Source organism: Triturus cristatus, chromosome 5_2 (genome assembly GCF_964204655.1).
Source record: "Triturus cristatus chromosome 5_2, aTriCri1.1, whole genome shotgun sequence".
Classification (NCBI taxonomy): domain Eukaryota; kingdom Metazoa; phylum Chordata; class Amphibia; order Caudata; family Salamandridae; genus Triturus; species Triturus cristatus.
The window spans coordinates 55,549,338-55,572,522 of NC_140588.1; the positions used below are offsets into that span (position 1 = coordinate 55,549,338).

The window sequence follows — 23,185 nt, forward strand, 5'->3', positions numbered from 1 at the left end:
GGAGAACTTAAACTATATGTTTTCAGCAAAGGGTATCAGTCCATTGAAAGTAACTCATCCCAATGTCTTAATTACGGAGCATTATATAGCATCAGATCGCAAACATGAGTGCCATGGTAAAAAATAAATATTGGTGCATAAAAAAAAACAATCCACTATTATATCTTGCGCCTGATGAGTAAAGCCCTTTTGTTTATATATATATATATATATATATATATATATATATATATATATATATATATATATATATATATATATGTACACAAACATACTTCTATGTAAACATATATATGTGTGTGTCTATATGTGTGTGTGTGTGTGTGTGTGTGTGTGTGTGTCTATATATATATTTTCACCAAAGCCAAATTGAAACTGCCGAACACTAACGAATGGATGCCTTCCATGCGTGCAAGTGGCTTCACGAATGTAAAATTGTCCATCAAATAGAAGCACTCAGCGGGTTCCCAATAATCCATTTTATTCAGTTGAAATGGCAGAAGCGTTTTGACAAGAATATATCTTTTTCAATGCCCTTAGCGTGGATTCACTTGAAGCACACGTTTTTGTAGGGCTTCTTCCGCTCCTATTGGTTAGAATGCTGCCAACTACAATTCAAATAAAGCTTTGTCAGCATGAACATTTCGCCAATCACGTAGAGTCAAACAAGATATCAAGAACTTAGTAAGTCTTTTTCCGCCACATTGGGCACAAAGTCCATGATGCATTTCACCTGTGCGCACAGGGAACATTATTGCGGCTTTTAAAGGTTACAGGTGCTGTTATTTTAATGTTCTTTAAATGTTCATAACCATGTTGCACCCAAACTTCTTATTAATAATATTCCAGTATATATATATATTCACTGGAAAAAAAAACATAGGTTTCAGGGATGTTATAGTTAGAAATTAGCATTTAAAAAACCTTAGAAAATCACTGAAAAAACCACAGGTTTCAGGGACGTTATAGTTAGTTGGACATTTCACTCAGACAAAACAGAGAAATTTGGCCATTCTAGTTAGTTGAGCTAACTATGACTCGCGCCCCCGCAATGCACTGCTGATGACGTCACATATTACATCACTCATGACCTGGTCAGTGACATCACGACATATCAAATGACATCACTGATGACATCAACCTATGTTTCTGTGTTTCTGTAAAGTTTAAATATGTTTTATATATATATAAATGCCAAGGTGTATTGAAGAATGAGTGGGTGTATGAGTGTCTGAATGGATGATTTAGTAGGTGCGTGACTAACTGTATAAGTGAGTAATTAAACATGTCGTACTGAATGCATGGGTTAGTGACTAAACTGTATTAATATCTGTATCAGTCTGTCAGTTGGTGTGTAAGCGGCTGCATGAGTTGGTAAGTAGCTACATGAGTGTCTATATGGGTTATTGATTGGTTGTCTGAGTATCTGTACGGGTTCCTGAGTGTCTGTGTGGGGGTGAGTGACTCTGTGCATAGATGTGTGGGTGGGTGATTCACTGGGTATATGGGTTCAAGAGTGCATCTGTGAAGGGCTGTATGGGTGGGTGTTTGTGTATGAGTGTGTTGGTGAATGAATAGATGTCTCAATGGTACATCTGTGAGTATCTACATATGTGAAAGGCAGTATATGTGAGTTTTGGAGTATATAAATGACTATATGTGAGAGTGAGTGATTGTGGGAGTGGCTGTATGGATAAGTATGTGCGTGTATCAGTGATTGTATAAGAGAGTGAGTATGTGCTAGTATCTGTATGAATAAGTGAGGTGGTGTGTGTATAACTGTATAGGTAGGTAAATGGGAGTGTGATTGATTCTTTGCATGACCGACCAGGTGTGTGAGTAACTCTGTGGATGAGTGGCAGTGTGCGAGTGTCTGTATAGGTGCATGAATACATATGATAGTGCTGTATTGATGAGTGACTCCATGTATGAGTGGCTGTATGGTTGAATGAGTGGATGTGTGTGTAGACCTCGGAATCAGTGAGTACGTATGTAGTAACTGGTATTGGTGTATCTATGGTTTCGAAAATGCTAGTCTGTATTTTAGAGTGGGTGTATCAAAGGTTATATTAGGGTATGGGAGGTGCATCAGATTATCACGTGGATGATGTCATCAGTGATGTCATTTGAGATGTCATCAGTGATGTCACTGACTATGTCATGAATGATGTAATATGTGACGTCCTCAGCAGTGCATTGCGAGGGCATCAGTTATAGTTAGCTCAACTAACTGTAATGCCTGAATTGCTCTGGTTTTGTACGAGTAATATGTCTAACTATAACGTCCTTGAAACCTGTGTTCTTTTCAGTGAATTTCTAAGGTTTTTTAAATGCTAATTTCTAACTATAACGTCCCTGAAACCTATGTTTTTTTCTGTGAATTTCAAAGGTTTTTTTAATGATAATTTCTAACTATGCCTACAGAGGTAGGACATGACGTGCAGATTGAGGAAGAAAGGCGCAGAAAGAAGCCAGAGAAATGCAGAAAGAGGCAACATAAGTCCAGAAAGAGAAAGAAAGGTGCAGAAAGAAGCAAGAGATATGCAGAAAGAACCAACAGAGGTGCAGAAAGAGGCCTTGTTGCAAAGTCCTCCTGTGCCCCCAACTTTCTGCTGACTGGTACTGGGAACTCACTCTGACTAACCCGGCCTGGAGCCAGTGCTATGCTGAAAGACACTTAGAATACAGTGAAAACACCTACATACACTAGGGTACACTATGGGTTGGGGTACCCCTGTGATTGGCATGACCTCCCCTCTAAGGTCCTAGTACATAATAGGGCAGGGGGATTAAAACTACCTCCAAGTCAGAGGTGCAGAAAGAGGCAAGAGAAGTGCAGACATAAGCAACAGAGATGAAGAAAGAAGCAAGAGAACTGCAGCAAGAGGCAAGTGAGGCGCAGAAAGAAGCAAGACCAGTGCAGAAAGAACCAACTGAGATGCAAAAATAGGCAAGAAGGGTGCAGAAAGAGGGAACAGGTGGGCAGACTGAGGTAAGAGAGATGTCGAAAGAGGGAAGAGGGGTGCAGAAAAAGGCGCAGGAAGAAGCCAGAGCAGTGCAGAAAGAACCAACAGATGTGTAGAAAGTGGCACGAGAGGTACAGAAAGAGGCAAGTGAAGTGCCAAATGAAGAAAAAGAAGTGCAGAAAGAACAATCAGAGGTGGAAAAAGAGGCAAGAGGGGTGAAGAGAGAGGCAGGAGATGTGCACAAAGAGGCAAGAGGGGTACAGAAAGAGGCAGGAGGGGTGCAGAAAGAGGAAGAGAACTGCATAAAGAAGCAACAGAGGTGCTGAAAGAGGCATGAAGGGTACAGAAAGAGACAAGAAAGGTGAAGAAAGAAGGAACAGAGGTACAGAAAGAGGCAAGAGAGTTGCACAAAGAGGGAAGAGGGGAGCAGAAACATGCAAACGGGGTACAGAAAGAAGCAAGAGAGGTGTAGAAAGAGGCAAGTGAGATGCAGTGAAGTGCAGAAGGAGGCAAAAGAACTGCAGAAAGAGGCAATAGAGGAGCAGAAAGAGGCAAGTGAGGTACAGAAGGAAGCATGATAAGAGTAGAAAGAAGCAGCAGAAGTGTAGAAAGAGGGGTGCAGAGCGAGGCAAGAGGGATACAGAAAGAAGCAAGACAAGTACAGAAAGAAACAAAGTGCAGAAATAAGGAACAGAGGTGCAAAAAGAGGCAAAAAAGGTGCAGAAAGACATAAGAGGGGTACAGAAAAAGAAAAGGCAAGAGAGGTGCAGAAAGAGGGAAGGGTGCCGAAAGAGGCAAGAGGGGTACAGAAAGAAGCAAATGAGGCACAGAAAGAGGCAACAGACATGCAGAAAGAGGCAAGAGAGATGCAGAAAGTAGAAGCGATTTGCAGAAAGGCAAGAGAAGTGCAGAAAAAGAAAGAAATGTACAGAAAGAAGCAACAGAAATGCAGAAAGAGGCAAGAGAGGTGCAGAGAGAGGTGCAGAAGGAAGCAAGCGTGGCTTGCACACCATTAGTACCAATTTAACATCCAAATTTAGCAATACGTAACAGGTGAACATTCTAGGTTTGCAAAGGGCCTTCCACCACGCTGTAACACTTGTCGCTGCATTTTTGGAGCTGTTTGAGCTAGAAACAAGGCTTTTTTTCTTCAAATCTGCAGATTAGGGAGCAGATGATGAATTATGTGGCTAATGCGGAAAATGTATATTTGTGCGAAAGTCGGTGCAGCCAAACAGTCACATAATTCCAGTGGCCCTGCTCATACCTCTGACTAGGTCCACAAGTGCTCCTCAGTGATTCCTTCTTTTTTTGTCTCACTAAGTTCATAGTTGAGCTTCAATGGAAACGAGGAAGTCTAAATCTGAGGTTACCACTCCAGAACACAGACTACAATACCACATAATTACTCTCCATAACACATAATCCCAATCTACATAATTCCCATACACTAAATACCACATACTTTCTTTCCACATAATTTCACTGCACAACATGCCACATAATTCCAATACACACAACGCACATCCACTCCACTCCAAGAAACATTAGTAAAAAACTTTTACATTTACAACACCAATAGCTCAAACTCTCGCAAATTCGAAACCTATTGCATTGCAAACACTTCTTTAACTCGTAGTCACGTTTGCAGAGTGGTGGAAAAAGGGTGCTGGGCCTACGACCAGTGCTCAGGAATTACGCTGAGTAGGATTTACAGGAGGTACCAGAAGGGCTTCTTGGCCCCCAAAGTCCCTCGGGAGTAAAGTGGACTTCAGCCCTCATCCCGTAGTCTGCAACGAGGCACGTTTGCAGGGTGGTGGAAAAAGGGGGCATGGCCTCCGAAGATGTCTTAGCAATCCTACTGTGTGGGACTTACTTGAGGTAACAAGAGGGGTACTTGGCCCCCAAAGACATCCTTGGGGGCCCACTATCCCTGCTATTACCTCCAGTAAGTACCACACAGCAGGATATCTAATTTCTCATAACAGGCCATGCCCCCTTTGCCCACCACTCCGCAACCGCGCTCCCTGGTGCGCTCTTGGATGGGGATTGAAGTCCCCTTCGCTGCTGGGGGTCCTTTAGGGGCCAACTAGCCTACCTCTTACCTGCAGTAAGCCCCACACAGTGGGATTCCTGAGAGGTGGACACAGGCCATGCCCCCTTTCTCCACCACTCTGCAAACACACCCCCTAGCGGGTTATAAATTGGGGAATTAAGTCCCCTTGACTACTGAGGGTCCCTGGGGGCCAACTACTCCACCAGGTACCTTCAGTGAGCACCACACAGCTGGATTGCAGGGAGGTGGTCTGAGGGCCACGCCCCTTTTTACACCACTCTGCAAAATGCACCTCTTGGCACACTGCTGTTGGGGCAATGAGGTCCTCTTGTGTCCTGAGGACCTTAGGACTCAAGTGGACTTCATCCCCCGAACAGCAGTGCTCCAAGAGGTGCGTTTGCAGAGTCATGCAGGGAGGGGGCGGGCCTCCGGCTAGTTGCCAGTTAATTTTTTCTTTTTTTCTTATTTTATGGGAGGAGACTGCGTGTCTCCCCTTCGCCACTTTTGGCCCCGGGGAGCCCATCCCCCGGGGCCTGGCAGCCTTGTTTTTTTTATTAAAATGTTATGCGGCCCCCTCTAGAGGCCAATTGTGGCCCTGGGGACCCCATCCCCCGGGGGCCGGGCCAGCCTTATTTTTGTATAGTTTTATTGTGAGGGGGACCGCGTGGCCCCCCCTCCTCAGGCTAATTATGGCCCGGGGGACCCCATCCCCCGGGGGCCTGGCTTCACCGTTGGGGACCGTGGTGGGAGCCCAAATGCCCCCACGGTCCCAGCTGGCTCCCCACCTCCTTTGGGAGCCAGCATTGATTTTGCACAAGGGGAGCTGCTGACATGCAGCTCCCCTTGTGCAAAAGCAATCTGCTTTGGTTTTTGGAAGCGAGAGCAGGTTTCCTGCTCTCGTGTCCAAAAACCAAAGCAGAGTTTGCATTGGCAGGGCGGGAGCCATGCTCCTGCCTTGCCATAGCAAGTAGCAATGTCCCAGGGGTGGCCACCCTGGAAAATTGCAGGAGCCGGCCCTGGGGGGTGGCAGTCCCTAGGGCCATCATGGGCACCTGGAGGGAGGCTGTGAGGCCCCCCGCCTTTATTTGATTAAAGCCCCAGGGAGGTGGCAGTTCCCCGGGCTGTGGGAGGGCCGCCATGCCCTTTGCACATAAATTATGAAGCCCCGGGGAGGTGGCAGTCCCTGGGGATTGGGGGGCCCACGTGGCCTCTCGCCCTTATTGTATTAAAGCCCCAGGGAGGTGGCAGTCCCCGAAGCTGCTGGGGGGCCTTTTTCCCCCTGCACATAAAGTATGGGGAGGTGGCGGTCCCTGGGGCTGTGGGGCGGGCCCCCACACCTTAATTTAGAATTGCCCCCGGGAACTGGCCCGCCCGGGGGCTTTTTAACAAATGAAGCGCGGGAGACCACGCTTCGTTTTTTAAATTATTTTCGGCCGGATTCGTGCACCTAGCGCAAATTTGGCCAAAATTATTAAAAAAAAATAATAATAATTTGGCCTGGGGGTCCTTGTGAAATCCCCTGAGCAGGCCTAGGGGGTCAGGGTGTTTCTACTTTTTTTTATCTTTTTGTTAACCTTTTTCTTATGTCTTGGTTACCTTGTTCGGAGTGTTGGCAGCCAATCAGAAGTCACGACTCCTCCTCGGCTCAGATATATTCATTTTTATTTTTTCAATTTCTCAGGAACTACTGAACGGATTCACACCATTTAAAAAAAAGATCACTTTCTGAACCAAGAGCTACATTTTTTTCAAATTTGGTGTAATTCCATTCAGCAGTTTGGGCTGTAGCCTGTTCCAAAATCTCCTGTGGAAATTAGCAGGGTTAAAACGCGCTTTGGGAGCCCTCTTTTTTCTTGGCCCCCACTTGACAAATCACCCCGAAATTTTCAAGACAGGAGCTGACCAGAGCGCCCCATTACTTTTGAAAATTTCGCTAAGAATCGTCAGACGGCGCCAAAGATGTTGGCTAAAGAAAAAACGCTTTTTGAATAGAAACGAGGTCCTAACTATAACTACCTACTGTAAACCTCCAGTAGGTTATATATGTATATATATATATATATATATATATATATATATATATATATATATATATATATATATATATATATATATATATATATACATTAAACCTTAGTTACAGTTAGGAAAACTTTATGTATTCGTTCTATACAAATCAAACTTAAACTACACAAACATTATAATTTCTAGAGTTATAGTGATATCTTAAAATTATTATTTATGCACCACCTTTACATTACTATGACTTTATTTATTCTTTCTATACAAACCAAACTCCACAAACATTAGAAACTCTGACAGTCATAATTATACCCTACATTAATATTTTACACGCCACCTTCAAATTTTTAAAACTAGTGCACCCTCATACACACTGTGTGAACTCGCTAGCCACACTACATTAGCTAGAAAGTACCGCAGTAGTTACAGAAACAAAACAAAAAAATACACTGTTCTATACTATATTAGTGAAATATAGTTTAGTACAGTATATTTTTAGTTTTTTTAACAATTTTAAGTGTGTGTTAAAAGCAGAATTTAAGTAGCACCGGCATCCATATTATCATCATGACGGTGAATTGCCTTTCCATGGCGGAGACTCCGCCATGGAAAGGCATGCAGATTTTTTCTTTGGGGGCCCGTTGCGGGCCCCCAGGGTGTTCAGGAGGGTGGGGGGTGCACATGGGGGGTACCTATGGTACTCCCCGCATTTGCATGCACAAGGTGTCAGGCACCGCGCGGTGCCTGTCACGTTGTGCCTTCAAATGCTCAACATGCATTTTTCACGCCGTAATGTTTAAATTGCTGAATGCGCCCGCCAGTCTGGCAGGCGCATCCTAAAGCCACTTCCGGGACCGCCGCGACAATGGTGGGCGGTCCCGTTTCCCGATGCGGTGCCATCGTAATAGGCCCCTATATTTGAGAAATTTCAATTTTTTTACATATTTCTTTTTTTTTAAAAATTAAGTACTGCTGTACTTCGTAGGTAGTACCGCTGTACTCAAACGTTAAAAAAAAATGTATAGAAAAATATAATCAATTTTCCATAACTATTATCCCTTTAATAAAGGGCTAATAGGTAGAGAAAAATATAAAACCTACTACTTACCTATATCTAAGGCCCATTGCCAAACACAGCCAAAGTATGGCTCAGACAACATGGGTGCCTTCTACTTCTGTTCATATATTGCCTTGTCATCAGCATGTACAGCAAAGTACTGCAGTAATTACGCAGCCTCCAATATCACTAGGCTCCTTATTATGAGTCTGCCGGTCCCGTGGAGCGCCTTTCTACTTCTTCCAGGCGAATTCTGATGTAGATCCCTTTCTTCAGGTCCCCCTTCACTGGAGTATCTTCACACCGAAGATTATGACCATGTTTGAGGTGATCTACAGGTGAGTCCTTTTCTAACCATATACCCACTGCCAGGACTGCCCACATATGGACTGAGCCAGGTAATGGGTATATGGTATTTTTCCACATATAACATACATATGTGTGCATCCGACACATCTGCAGTCGAAATGCACACAAAGGCATCATTATATTTGTGAAAAGTACTCATACCGCTGCAAGATCCCCGCATCCATACCGCCAGCCCTGTGGTCAACTTGTAATATAGCATTCTTTGGACTGCCAGCGCTGGGGGCTGCTGACGCGGTCCTATGATCAAACTCGTAAAAAGGCCCTAAGTTTAAAACCCTTATAACTTTAAAAATACTCACCTTACCTGTACTAACAAAAAGGATCATCCATACACCATAATGTATATTCTTGGCAAATTTCATTAAAATCCGTTCAGCCATTTTTGCTCTTCGGATGATAACAAAGTTCATTGATAATGCATTGATGAAAAAACATGTGTAGGATCCCCCCTTTTTTCTTTATACTCCTTTAACTAATCACCAAAAAACTTTGCATCATCCACCAATGTAGAAAAGGCAATAGATAGGCACATTTTCATGGAAATTCGTCAAACGGGTGCAAAGTTATTAACGGTCAAAACTCTGAAGAATTCCCATCTCAGGGAATCCTCCCAATAACTACAGAGTGTCTACTGTCACTCTGTAATATATAAATAATATATAATAATATCCAGTTGCAGTTGCCACTGGGTAGGTATAGTTAGGTCTGCGTTTCCATAGGAAATGCCTTTTTCAGTTTGCTAATTACTTTGGCACTGTTTGACACATCTTCCCAAAACCTTTTTGTGTAGTGTCTCCATGGAAAATTTCTGATGATCCATGAAGTGTGGGATGAGAAAAAGAAGTCGTTCCAAAACTCAAAATCCCCATGCATTTTTCATATACTTTTTTGGACCGCAATAGCGCAAAAACAACTGAATGCAATTTGTCAGGAAGCTAGATCTGGGCCCAGAAAGCATGTTTTTTTGGTGTAAATCTTTTCATTCGTTTTTGAGGAATTCAGTCTCAACATTCATAGATATCTGTACTGGTGGTCCAAATAAAAAAAAATCAAGCCATTTGAATGGCTGATGGGGCTGTCTCTGAGCAAGAGCTCTGATTGGCTGGCCCTAACATGAAAAATAATGTTGCAGCTGCCATTACAAAACATGGGCATTTAGTCTACTGTGCCGGAATTGTTTTAAGAAAAGAATATAGAGGGGCAGGGCCCAAAATGAAAAAAATATATATTTCTATAAAACTGACCTCCAGGATGGGCCAGGGCTCAGGATCATAAATTTTTAATATACTGCCACAGGGACCCCACCCCTGCCTTGAGGCAACTTTATTTATAAGGGGGCATGGAGTCTGCCTCCCAGAGCCAAATACAACCTCAGGGAACTCATCCCCTGAGGCAACTTGTGTTTTTTAAATGGAGAGGAGTGTGTACCTCCCTCCCTGTTCCAAATACAGCATCAGGGACCTCAGGGACCTCATTCTCCGAGGCCTCCTGTCCTTTTTAACAGGGGAGGGAGGCATACAGCCTCCCTATTTGTGTGAATATGCCATCGGGGACCCAATCACCCGAGGCCTCCTGTTTTTCTAAAAGGGATGGGCGTGTGTAGCTCCCTCTCCATGTTCTGAGGCCAGTAACTACCTACAGTGTCCTGGTGAGCCTACCCCGGGACTCTGTTTGTTCCCCACCCACCAGAGCATGGGCATGGAGACTACACAGTACCTGCAAGGCAGGAGCCAGGTTGGGAGGGAATAGCTTTGGTCCCTGGCAGGGGCAGAAACAAAGGCTGTTCCCTTCTAGGATAGAACTTAAAATGCCGGCTCCTGCTAGCACCAGGAAGTGTGCCAGCAGGGAAGCAGGTGGGGCCGCTGGAGCCGCGGGCCTTCCCATGTGGCACCTTTGGCCATGCAGGAGTGGGCTGCCTTCATTGCCCAACAAAAATGTTTCTAAAAAGCATGTTGGGCATCACAGGAATAGGCTCTCTGCACTGCCCATAAAAGTATTTTTAAAAAGCAGGCTGGGATGAAAAGTAAGTGTGTAAATGGGCTCCCTGTACTGCCTATATAAAATAATAAACATACAAAGCATCCCAACTACCTATAGAATATATATATATTTTTTAATGCAGGGCAGGAATAGTAATGAATTTGTAATGAGCGTGGAAGCCGCTCATTTCATGTACACCGCTTCTGCTTGTGGAGTGCCCCATAATGCCTTATGAGGGCTTTACTAGGTTATTTGTCTTTGCTGGTGTTGCCTCAAAAAGGAGTTTTGGCACCACCAACCATTTTTTAATGGTGCTGGGGGCTGCAGAAAGTGCAGCACCCCCAAGCAACTGGAGCACTCTGCTCTTCAGCTGGAGTGTGGAGCCCCCCTTTTGGTTGGGTGTATAGCGGCCTTTTGTAGCTTTAGAATTGTTTAAAGAAAGACTTAAAGATGTTTTGTTTTTTTTAAATAAAGATATATGCCTTTTTTTACAGCCACTTTCATTACATATCACACTGTGTGAATTAATGAAACATACAATTGATTATATTTTGGTGTTTTTTTTACAAAGGCAGTAGGTGTGCTTTACGTATGTTGATATGTTGACCCCTTCATAAAGCCAATATGCCCACTTTTTATATTTTGGTGTTTTGACCCATTGACAAAGTAAATAGGTCTGCCTTAGTTACAATTACCTATAATCTGACATATTACAACACTCATGATGTGTTCTGTGGCATCATTGATAATATTACCAATGACAACAGAACTGACATAATTTATGACGGCACTGTGCATGGTGGGGTGCGAGTTATAGTTACTTTAGAGCACAAGTCATAGTTACTTCAGATAACTATAAATGGTGAATTTCAGTGGTGTGTTTTAATTGAAATTTTCACCTAACTATAATGTCCCTTTAAACTTTGTTTTTTCCAGTGAAAATATAAAGTTAGATCTAATTACAATTCCTAGCTATAACTTCACCTTAACCTTTGTTTTTCAAGATAAACACCCTATGCGTTTTGGTCACTTGGCCTTGCCCACTCATGCATATATGTTTTTTAAAAACTATAAAACTCTATAAAACTTAAAGATTCAAATGAACAAACATATATTAACAAAAACATATACCACACGTAAATGAAAAATTAAATTTATATTAAAAAAGGAAAATTAAACAAATGTGTTTCTTTAAACAAAAGTACATACAAAATAATAAAAAACAAGTAAAGTTAAACAGCACTAGCCAAAGTGTTGTACTTTGCAGTCGTTAGATTTACTATTACCACTCCAACATAAGGTAAAGCAGGGAAGGTATTTGACTGTAGAGGGGTTAAATTTATAATTTCCACTCCACTCTAAACAACAGTATGGAAAGTGTTAGAATTTGGAGGGGTTCGATTTACTGTTCATACTCAAATCTAAAAAACATTAGGTAAAGTGTTGGTCTTTGCAGGGGTTAGATTTATCATTCCCACTCCACTCTAAACAACAGTTGGGAATGTGTTAGACTTTGCAAGATTTAGATTTGCTGTGCCTACTCCTATTTAAAAGCAGTAGGGAAAATGTTGGACTCTGGAGGGATTACATTTGTTATTTACAAATAGACAAATTCAAGGAAAGTGTTGGATTTTTGAAGGGTTAGATTTACTCCATATCATTCCACTATTCACTATCATTCTCTCAAGCAACAGTAGTAAAAGTGTTGACTTTGTAGGGATTAGATTTATCATTCCCACTACATCCTAAACAACAGTCGGGAAAGTGGTGGACTTTAAACGGGTTACATCTACTATTCCCACTGCAACCTAGGCAGCAGTGGGGGAAGTGTTGGACTTCAAGGAAATTTGATCGACTATTCTCACTCCAAGCTAAACAACAGTAGAGGAAGTGTTGGCGTATGAAGGGATTAGATTTACTATTCCAGCTCCAACATAAGCAAAATCAAGGAAAGTGTTGGGATTTGGAAGAGTTAGATTTACTATTCTCACTTCAATTTAAACAATAGTTGGAAAGTGTTAGACATTAGAGGGGTAACATTTACCATTCCCACTCCAACGTAAACAAAAACATGGAATGTGCTTCACTTAGTAAAGGTTATCTATACCATTCCTAATCCGAGTCATTAATAAAATAATGTTTAGATACTTAACAACTGAAAATTATTAAAACATAAACAAATAAAAAAAATATTATGTAATTAAAATATAAAAAACAAATGAAAAATACAAAAATATTTTAAGGACTAAGGGGATGATTAAGATGGCGAAAGGACCGCCACTGCAGGGCCGGCGGTGGCAATCGCTGGCCTTGCGGTGGGGGTCCTTCCGCCATCGCACAGATTTTTCCCATCGCCAGATTAGGATGGCAGTGGGAACATGAGTGCGTCCACAGCAGACGCAAAGACAGTCTGCCACCAGCAATCGTTCCGATTGCCTGGCAGACAGTGCAGGATGCCTAAAATGGTGGTGGTGCCTAGCTGGCACCGTCCACCAGATTAGGATACATGTGAAAACCGACCTTTCCAATGCGGGGATGCTGCCATGGAAAGGCATGCAGAGTTTTGCTACGGGGGCCTGTTGTGGGCCCCTCTTGCGTTGGGGGAAGGTGGGGTGCACTTGTACCCCCCAACATGTCACTGCACCAAGTGGCAGGCAATGTGTGGTGCCTGCCATGTGGTGCAGTGACATGCACTATGGGCGACTTTAGCATTGCAGCGGGTGCTGCTGTAAGCAATGTTGAAATGCAGTTGCATCCAGATTCGCGGTGCGGGACCACCGCATGTCTGGCGGCCGGTCCCGACACCGCGGGGATGGCGGGCTGACTCCGGTCCGTCCGCCATCCTAATAAGAAACAAAATAAATCAATTGAAAAAAAAATACACTTCCATCCATACTATCCAAAAACCTAAGAACCCTCAAAAACCAAAATAAAAATAAAACGTTGCTACCATTAAAGTTCGAATTAAATAAAACAAATACAGCTAAAACCAATATTGCATATTAAATACATTGTACAAAGTTTATCAAATGTACTTATCAATGAATGATCAATTAATTAAATACAAGTAATCTACATAACAAAAAATCAGTTATATAATTTACATAACTAATTACAAATTAAATATTTAACATAAAACATTGATTTGTAAAAAGAAATTGGATTTTAATAACTTTGCATCCTATTCAAATACAAACAGAACACCCCGCTCCTAAAATAGAAATTAGTAATTAGACTATGCAAAAAATAAAGTATATATTAAGAATCACAAAATACACTTAAATATTTACAATAATTAATCAGCAATTTACATAATTGATTAAATATTTAGTTAACATAAGAAATTAATTAGGAAGATAATTTACCACTCTATTCCGATACAAACCAAACAACCTGCTACTAAATTATAAATTACTAATTTAATGTAAAAATGAATACATTGCAAATTACAAACTATAATAAAAAGACTAAAACAATTATATTAATGATAAAATCTCAAAATAATGATAACTAATATATAGCAAACAAACTACAAAACCAAATTTTATACAGATACATTACATTAAACTATATTATTTACAACAATATTTAAAAAAATGATGTTATATAAATAAAAAACTATATTATTACCTTCTATATTCTGTTCCTTGATATTTTTGCATTGCAAATATTTTTGACCCAATATTCATGTCACACAATATTTTTGTCATTTACCCACCAAATATTCTCCGTTGCATTATACATGGGTGTGATGACTGCAGGATGCCAATGTGTTTTTCAGCCCAGCCTCAAGTCCCTAAGAAGCTCCCAGACCATGCAGTTCGGTATCAAAGGTCTACAAGTAATGTAAAGGTTACAACTATAAAGTGAAGGATTGGCACGCTCTTCAACTAAAAACAATCATAGATCTTGAATGTTGTCTCAACATTTTATTGATAGAAGTAATGGCCATAAAGTTCTACATAGTAACTACAAAGTCTCAAATGGCTGATGTTTTTAGCATATAATGTCTATATTATTCCATGGTCCCATTTTTTACTCTCTTTGCTAAAGCTATGACTCTAATTCAACAAGCTTAAGGGTCCCATTTATATGTTGGCCAAGATAATGGTCTGCCCTCCCGATTTGGATATGGGCAGACCAAACCGATCTAACAACTCGATGGAGTAAGGGCCATCGGAGAAAACGCTATATATCTGTCCACCCAATTAGAATGAGTGGACATAAAGCATTTTTTGTACTGATTATCACCGCCAGGCAAACCCTGGCAGTGAGGGATAATAAAAAAGGAATAACTACCCATTGGTATGGGAGATGACTCTCATGGCAAGGTGGCATTTTCTTTTTTACTTTCAAAAAGAAAATCCTGTTTCAGGATTTTCTTTTTGAACATAAAAAAGTTAACTGTTTGGTGCAGGGCTCCATCATGTAGCCAGAACCCTGCACAAAACAGAGAAAAGCATTGACAGGAACAGCTGTGACGGTGGTTCCTACCAATGCTTTATAAATGACCGCCAACTTGGCGGTCATTTATAAATTCAGCGGGCAGTTCCTCCACCAGGGGGATGTAGTACTACTCCATCCCCCTGGGTGAACAATGGGCCTTATAAATCGGGCTAAGTTTCTTATGCACAGACTATCAACGGAATCCTAGAAGAATTCAACACTTGTATAATATCAGAAGTATATTCAAGTAGTGGTTTAGCATACCTAGAGAAATGCCAGGGTAATGATATGGCCTTCATCGTCAATTATAGGTGCAATGGCTGGTGTGTCTCCTTGTTGAAATGGGCTATAATATAAAATCTTGCAAAATTATAGGAACACATTGTGGGTGATGTACCTAGCAAACCAAAATGGTATAAAAGAGGAATCATGCCTATTATCAATGAAATGTTACATTCCTTTTATGGATTAGGCAGTATTAGTTACCTCAAAGGCTGCGCTTGATTTTAAGCGATCATATAGTATCATATTGTTTCTGGGAGCTGAATGGTGATTCTTGAGGGTTAAGCACCTACCAATTTGCCCTTCAGGGAATAATGGCTGGTTTTTGTTTTGACTGATATATTTGTGGCTCAGCTTTTCAAAACAAATGTAATTGGTTAGTCTAGAGGACTGTGTGATTGAAATAAGTTTTCCAACTCTATGCCTATCAGACCTGGTAGCATGTACACTACAGTTGAGCATAGAATGGCCAGAGAACTACTTCAAGCATGTTTTGGACTTCCAAATCCTTATTGGAAGGAATATGAGAGAGTTTTGGCCATATTTGGTGAGGTCAATATATACTGTAGTAGCTAAGAAAGCAACACCTATTGGGAAGTCAGGGAGTGGACATTATATGTTTCAGTAAAGTATATGACACCAATAAATTGTGTGGTACCAAAGCAGATCAGGATATATCGAGAGTGATCTCTGGATTGAAGACCGAACTTTGAAGGTTGTTTGTCATTCCAAGACATTACGAGGTCAGGGTCCCAACAAGATTCATCCCGTTTACTTTATATCAAGATGCTCCAGAGATTTGGATGAAATATGTTTAGTGGTATGCAATGGGCGGGTGAGCCTAATACTGCTTATCTGAAGAGAAGTGTAAAGATAACAGGTGGAAAATTACCAGCCATTTGCATTATTGATTGCTTCTGATAATTCATTTGCCAAAGCTAGATTAAAGCATCTCGAAGATGTGGTCAAGTAAGAAAACCTGATTCCCTTACAACAATGAGGGTTCAGGGTTAGTTATTGTTTTACTAATGTATTGGCTTTAAGATTATCAGTGGATAAGTATAATGCTTGAAAGAAACAGAGGGTCTGAGTTGCACATAATGACTTTTCTAGAACTTTCAACATGGTGGATCATTCATTCATTTGCTCTAAGTTGGAGGCATGGGAATTCCATCACTCTCTTTGGATATTTCATTGAAGTCCATGCAGAAATTGGTTTAGGGTTCTTATTAGGTTGAAAACAAATTCACAGGCGAACTACCCACTGATAATCAACTAAAGCAGGAGCAGGCACTGGTACCCCTACTGTTTTCTGTTTTCCTGACTGATCCTCCAGCTTACTTTGTCAAAGTTTTATCCTTCAGTCCAGGCTAGGACACTATTCTCATCTCCTTAATCACGCACACAGATCATATGCGTATATGCCTGCATCCAAAGGCAATTGACCTCTCTAAACACAGAAGAGGAGAACCATAAGTTAACAGTTAATCTGCTAAAAAAGTCAAACAAAGGTCACTAAACACAGGAAGAAATTGTCCTGTGTGAATACTCATTGGATATTGTCTTGGTGGCAACTTTTACAGATCAACTCAAGAGGGTAACATCTACAGGCATGAGACACCTCCAGTGTTTACCTCTCCGAGGAGACAAATATGACAGTTCTGCTGAAAGTTTATATTGCAAAAACTGCTCCTTTTGTGTGGGTTGAACTTACAAAATAAGCAGTCTTTGGTGGCCATAGGCAAGATAGAGGGCAAGTTATGGAGAACATGTATGCAAAACAAGGTATTTTAACTGAGGAAATTAATTTGGATCTAGGGATGGTATAGTTGCATTGTTGGTGATAAACTGAACTCACCAAATGCTATACTGCTGGCACAATATTAATAATGCCCGCTGCCCCTACCAGATCTTTAAACAGCTCATATAAGATTATTATGTAATAAAAATTATGTCCAGTTTTATTCTTTTATGAGCATTATAAAAAAAATCTATGCTTCTTTTGGAAAAAAGCAGAGTAGCATTTATTGGTTAAAACATTTTATCCCAGGCGAAATTGTGGCTATAGCTTTTTATATATGAAATAAGTTATCACTATGGACTTGATTATGAGTACGGAGGTCCCAAGACTGCTGAACTCGCTGTGGCAGTCCGACTATACGACTATGGTGGTTGGACTACACAATACCGCTGCCACTATCAGGATCCCGCAATTGCGGTGGTGAGGAAAGGCACAAACTTTTGGCGGTGGTGCCGATGCCGGCACCACTGTGCAGATCATATTCTTCCTTTCTGGCGATCTTTTTATGGTGGGGACCCCGCCATGAAAAGGTAGGCAGAAAAGAAGGTAAGGGGCCCCAGGTCGATTCTGCCCAATGTGGGTAGTGGCCAGGGGCACATATTTTGCCCCCTATGCTTCCACTGTTGTGTGCGCACTGCGCGCCCTGCATGATATGGTGCATGGCAACAGTGTGCGCACAACAGTGGAGGCTCTGCAGTGCATCGGCATTGCCTTCAGGCTTTGTATATGAGCTGAAGCATGCCGCCACTGCAGGGCCACTAATGGCACACCGCCAGCCCGGCAGTAAAGTCGCTATCTGGCAGTCAGGAGGTAGCTAGCTTGGCAGCGTTCTCCCAACTGCTGACGCTGCGGCCTAGCGGTTTGACTGCCAAGGTCATAATCAGGCCCTATAATCTTGTGAAGCACATTACAATTAAAAGACTGACTCCTGTTTGAATTCCCCAATTGTCCGTAATTTGTCATTTTACCTACGTGCCAATTTAGGTTCTGCGATAGTGTGTTTTTATATAAATCTTAAAATTAATGGATTTCAAGTTAGAGATAATGAATGACTAGGTCTAAAATTGGACCTAGAGATAAGCTAAAGATTATTTATTTATGGGAGAGTTTAACAATTTTTAAGCAGGGCGAATATGCTTTTGTTATTTGTTTCCCATTTTGTTAGTGCGGACCGTTTCTGCTAGTTTGGTATGATCAGCTTTTAGAAGTGTAAAGCCTGTAGTGAGGGCACTCACTTGTTGTTCGATAGCCTTCCTGGAGTCACGCACCTCCTGCAGGATTAAATCCAATATATCAATATTGCCTCCCTCCACTGTTGGCAGGATACAGCTTAGGTCAGGGGTACAATGTACATCATCCTGCTCGGCCCCTCCTGTGACCAGGGGTTCTGTCTGTTTCCCTCTGGTGCGCCCCATCTTACACCTCAGTACAGTTTAGCGCGGATTCGGCTAGTCATGCACCAGTTGTGCCAGATATCACCCCCAATCTATTTGTCTGCCACTAAATCCAGAAAACATCAGCCCTAGGCAATGACTGGCCACACCAGATTCTATTTTTTTTTTTTCGTCCTTTGTATGCTCCAGCCCCTTAGCCTTTGCGTAGTTAAGCAAGGCCTCTATGGGGAGCCGTGGAGCATTGTAGGCCAAGGTCTGTGATAGCCGGCATATGCTCAGTGGCAGGGTAGTAAGCTTGTTGGGCCCATCCAGGCACCGTACTCACAGTTCACTGTGACTCCCAGCCTGCAGTAGACTTCTTGCTTGGGGGAAAGAGTGGGCCTTGTGGAATGCCCGGATACTGTCCCAGTGTCACAACAAACAAATGATGGACGGAATGCTGACAATGCAGACATTCTCCCTCAGTCAAGAGATCTGGGTTAAATCCATCGTTCTTTTGCCCACTACACCACCCCAGTTTAGACATGGCCATATGCAAATCAGTCTTGACCCTGTGCCTCATGGGAACAGTCCAGCCCGAACTGCCAAGCCATGTCTTCCCTGGACCGGAATCAAGCATCCTAGGACCGGTTTCTGGCTATCAGCCGTCATCAGCCAGGATAGCTTGACTCCAGTGGCGTAGTGAGCACGGGTCCCACGTCTGGGAATACCCATCCCACTTAGGGCGAAAAGCGTTACAACAAACAAATGATGGACGGAATGCTGACAATGCAGACATTCTCCCCCAGTCAAGAGATCTGGGTTAAATCCATCGTTCTTTTGCCCACTACACCACCCCAGTTTAGACATGGCCATATGCAAATCAGTCTTGACCCTGTGCCTCATGGGAACAGTCCAGCCCGAACTGCCAAGCCATGTCTTCCCTGGACCGGAATCAAGCATCCTAGGACCGGTTTCTGGCTATCAGCCGTCATCAGCCAGGATAGCTTGACTCCAGTGGCGTAGTGAGCACGGGTCCCACGTCTGGGAATACCCATCCCACTTAGGGCGAAAAGCGTTACAACAAACAAATGATGGACGGAATGCTGACAATGCAGACATTCTCCCCCAGTCAAGAGATCTGGGTTAAATCCATCGTTCTTTTGCCCACTACACCACCCCAGTTTAGACATGGCCATATGCAAATCAGTCTTGACCCTGTGCCTCATGGGAACAGTCCAGCCCGAACTGCCAAGCCATGTCTTCCCTGGACCGGAATCAAGCATCCTAGGACCGGTTTCTGGCTATCAGCCGTCATCAGCCAGGATAGCTTGACTCCAGTGGCGTAGTGAGCACGGGTCCCACGTCTGGGAATACCCATCCCACTTAGGGCGAAAAGCGTTACAACAAACAAATGATGGACGGAATGCTGACAATGCAGACATTCTCCCCCAGTCAAGAGATCTGGGTTAAATCCATCGTTCTTTTGCCCACTACACCACCCCAGTTTAGACATGGCCATATGCAAATCAGTCTTGACCCTGTGCCTCATGGGAACAGTCCAGCCCGAACTGCCAAGCCATGTCTTCCCTGGACCGGAATCAAGCATCCTAGGACCGGTTTCTGGCTATCAGCCGTCATCAGCCAGGATAGCTTGACTCCAGTGGCGTAGTGAGCACGGGTCCCACGTCTGGGAATACCCATCCCACTTAGGGCGAAAAGCGTTACAACAAACAAATGATGGACGGAATGCTGACAATGCAGACATTCTCCCCCAGTCAAGAGATCTGGGTTAAATCCATCGTTCTTTTGCCCACTACACCACCCCAGTTTAGACATGGCCATATGCAAATCAGTCTTGACCCTGTGCCTCATGGGAACAGTCCAGCCCGAACTGCCAAGCCATGTCTTCCCTGGACCGGAATCAAGCATCCTAGGACCGGTTTCTGGCTATCAGCCGTCATCAGCCAGGATAGCTTGACTCCAGTGACGTAGTGAGCACGGGTCCCACGTCTGGGAATACCCATCCCACTTAGGGCGAAAAGCGTTACAACAAACAAATGATGGACGGAATGCTGACAATGCAGACATTCTCCCCCAGTCAAGAGATCTGGGTTAAATCCATCGTTCTTTTGCCCACTACACCACCCCAGTTTAGACATGGCCATATGCAAATCAGTCTTGACCCTGTGCCTCATGGGAACAGTCCAGCCCGAACTGCCAAGCCATGTCTTCCCTGGACCGGAATCAAGCATCCTAGGACCGGTTTCTGGCTATCAGCCGTCATCAGCCAGGATAGCTTGACTCCAGTGGCGTAGTGAGCACGGGTCCCACGTCTGGGAATACCCATCCCACTTAGGGCGAAAAGCGTTACAACAAACAAATGATGGACGGAATGCTGACAATGCAGACATTCTCCCCCAGTCAAGAGATCTGGGTTAAATCCATCGTTCTTTTGCCCACTACACCACCCCAGTTTAGACATGGCCATATGCAAATCAGTCTTGACCCTGTGCCTCATGGGAACAGTCCAGCCCGAACTGCCAAGCCATGTCTTCCCTGGACCGGAATCAAGCATCCTAGGACCGGTTTCTGGCTATCAGCCGTCATCAGCCAGGATAGCTTGACTCCAGTGGCGTAGTGAGCACGGGTCCCACGTCTGGGAATACCCATCCCACTTAGGGCGAAAAGCGTTACAACAAACAAATGATGGACGGAATGCTGACAATGCAGACATTCTCCCCCAGTCAAGAGATCTGGGTTAAATCCATCGTTCTTTTGCCCACTACACCACCCCAGTTTAGACATGGCCATATGCAAATCAGTCTTGACCCTGTGCCTCATGGGAACAGTCCAGCCCGAACTGCCAAGCCATGTCTTCCCTGGACCGGAATCAAGCATCCTAGGACCGGTTTCTGGCTATCAGCCGTCATCAGCCAGGATAGCTTGACTCCAGTGGCGTAGTGAGCACGGGTCCCACGTCTGGGAATACCCATCCCACTTAGGGCGAAAAGCGTTACAACAAACAAATGATGGACGGAATGCTGACAATGCAGACATTCTCCCCCAGTCAAGAGATCTGGGTTAAATCCATCGTTCTTTTGCCCACTACACCACCCCAGTTTAGACATGGCCATATGCAAATCAGTCTTGACCCTGTGCCTCATGGGAACAGTCCAGCCCGAACTGCCAAGCCATGTCTTCCCTGGACCGGAATCAAGCATCCTAGGACCGGTTTCTGGCTATCAGCCGTCATCAGCCAGGATAGCTTGACTCCAGTGGCGTAGTGAGCACGGGTCCCACGTCTGGGAATACCCATCCCACTTAGGGCGAAAAGCGTTACAACAAACAAATGATGGACGGAATGCTGACAATGCAGACATTCTCCCCCAGTCAAGAGATCTGGGTTAAATCCATCGTTCTTTTGCCCACTACACCACCCCAGTTTAGACATGGCCATATGCAAATCAGTCTTGACCCTGTGCCTCATGGGAACAGTCCAGCCCGAACTGCCAAGCCATGTCTTCCCTGGACCGGAATCAAGCATCCTAGGACCGGTTTCTGGCTATCAGCCGTCATCAGCCAGGATAGCTTGACTCCAGTGGCGTAGTGAGCACGGGTCCCACGTCTGGGAATACCCATCCCACTTAGGGCGAAAAGCGTTACAACAAACAAATGATGGACGGAATGCTGACAATGCAGACATTCTCCCCCAGTCAAGAGATCTGGGTTAAATCCATCGTTCTTTTGCCCACTACACCACCCCAGTTTAGACATGGCCATATGCAAATCAGTCTTGACCCTGTGCCTCATGGGAACAGTCCAGCCCGAACTGCCAAGCCATGTCTTCCCTGGACCGGAATCAAGCATCCTAGGACCGGTTTCTGGCTATCAGCCGTCATCAGCCAGGATAGCTTGACTCCAGTGGCGTAGTGAGCACGGGTCCCACGTCTGGCAGTTCGGGCTGGACTGTTCCCATGAGGCACAGGGTCAAGACTGATTTGCATATGGCCATGTCTAAACTGGGGTGGTGTAGTGGGCAAAAGAACGATGGATTTAACCCAGATCTCTTGACTGGGGGAGAATGTCTGCATTGTCAGCTTTCCGTCCATCATTTGTTTGTTGTAACGCTTTTCGCCCTAAGTGGGATGGGTATTCCCAGACGTGGGACCCGTGCTCACTACGCCACTGGAGTCAAGCTATCCTGGCTGATGACGGCTGATAGCCAGAAACCGGTCCTAGGATGCTTGATTCCGGTCCAGGGAAGACATGGCTTGGCAGTTCGGGCTGGACTGTTCCCATGAGGCACAGGGTCAAGACTGATTTGCATATGGCCATGTCTAAACTGGGGTGGTGTAGTGGGCAAAAGAACGATGGATTTAACCCAGATCTCTTGACTGGGGGAGAATGTCTGCATTGTCAGCTTTCCGTCCATCATTTGTTTGTTGTAACGCTTTTCGCCCTAAGTGGGATGGGTATTCCCAGACGTGGGACCCGTGCTCACTACGCCACTGGAGTCAAGCTATCCTGGCTGATGACGGCTGATAGCCAGAAACCGGTCCTAGGATGCTTGATTCCGGTCCAGGGAAGACATGGCTTGGCAGTTCGGGCTGGACTGTTCCCATGAGGCACAGGGTCAAGACTGATTTGCATATGGCCATGTCTAAACTGGGGTGGTGTAGTGGGCAAAAGAACGATGGATTTAACCCAGATCTCTTGACTGGGGGAGAATGTCTGCATTGTCAGCTTTCCGTCCATCATTTGTTTGTTGTAACGCTTTTCGCCCTAAGTGGGATGGGTATTCCCAGACGTGGGACCCGTGCTCACTACGCC

At 43.8% G+C, this 23,185-nt stretch overlaps 1 protein-coding gene across 1 annotated transcript in view; it reads left to right on the top strand.

Moving 5' to 3' along the window:
• LOC146822649 (band 4.1-like protein 4B) overlaps positions 1–23,185 on the top strand; it is a 1,026,350-nt gene that overhangs the window by 918,237 nt on the left and 84,928 nt on the right. The gene's annotated exons all lie outside the window — the stretch shown is intronic.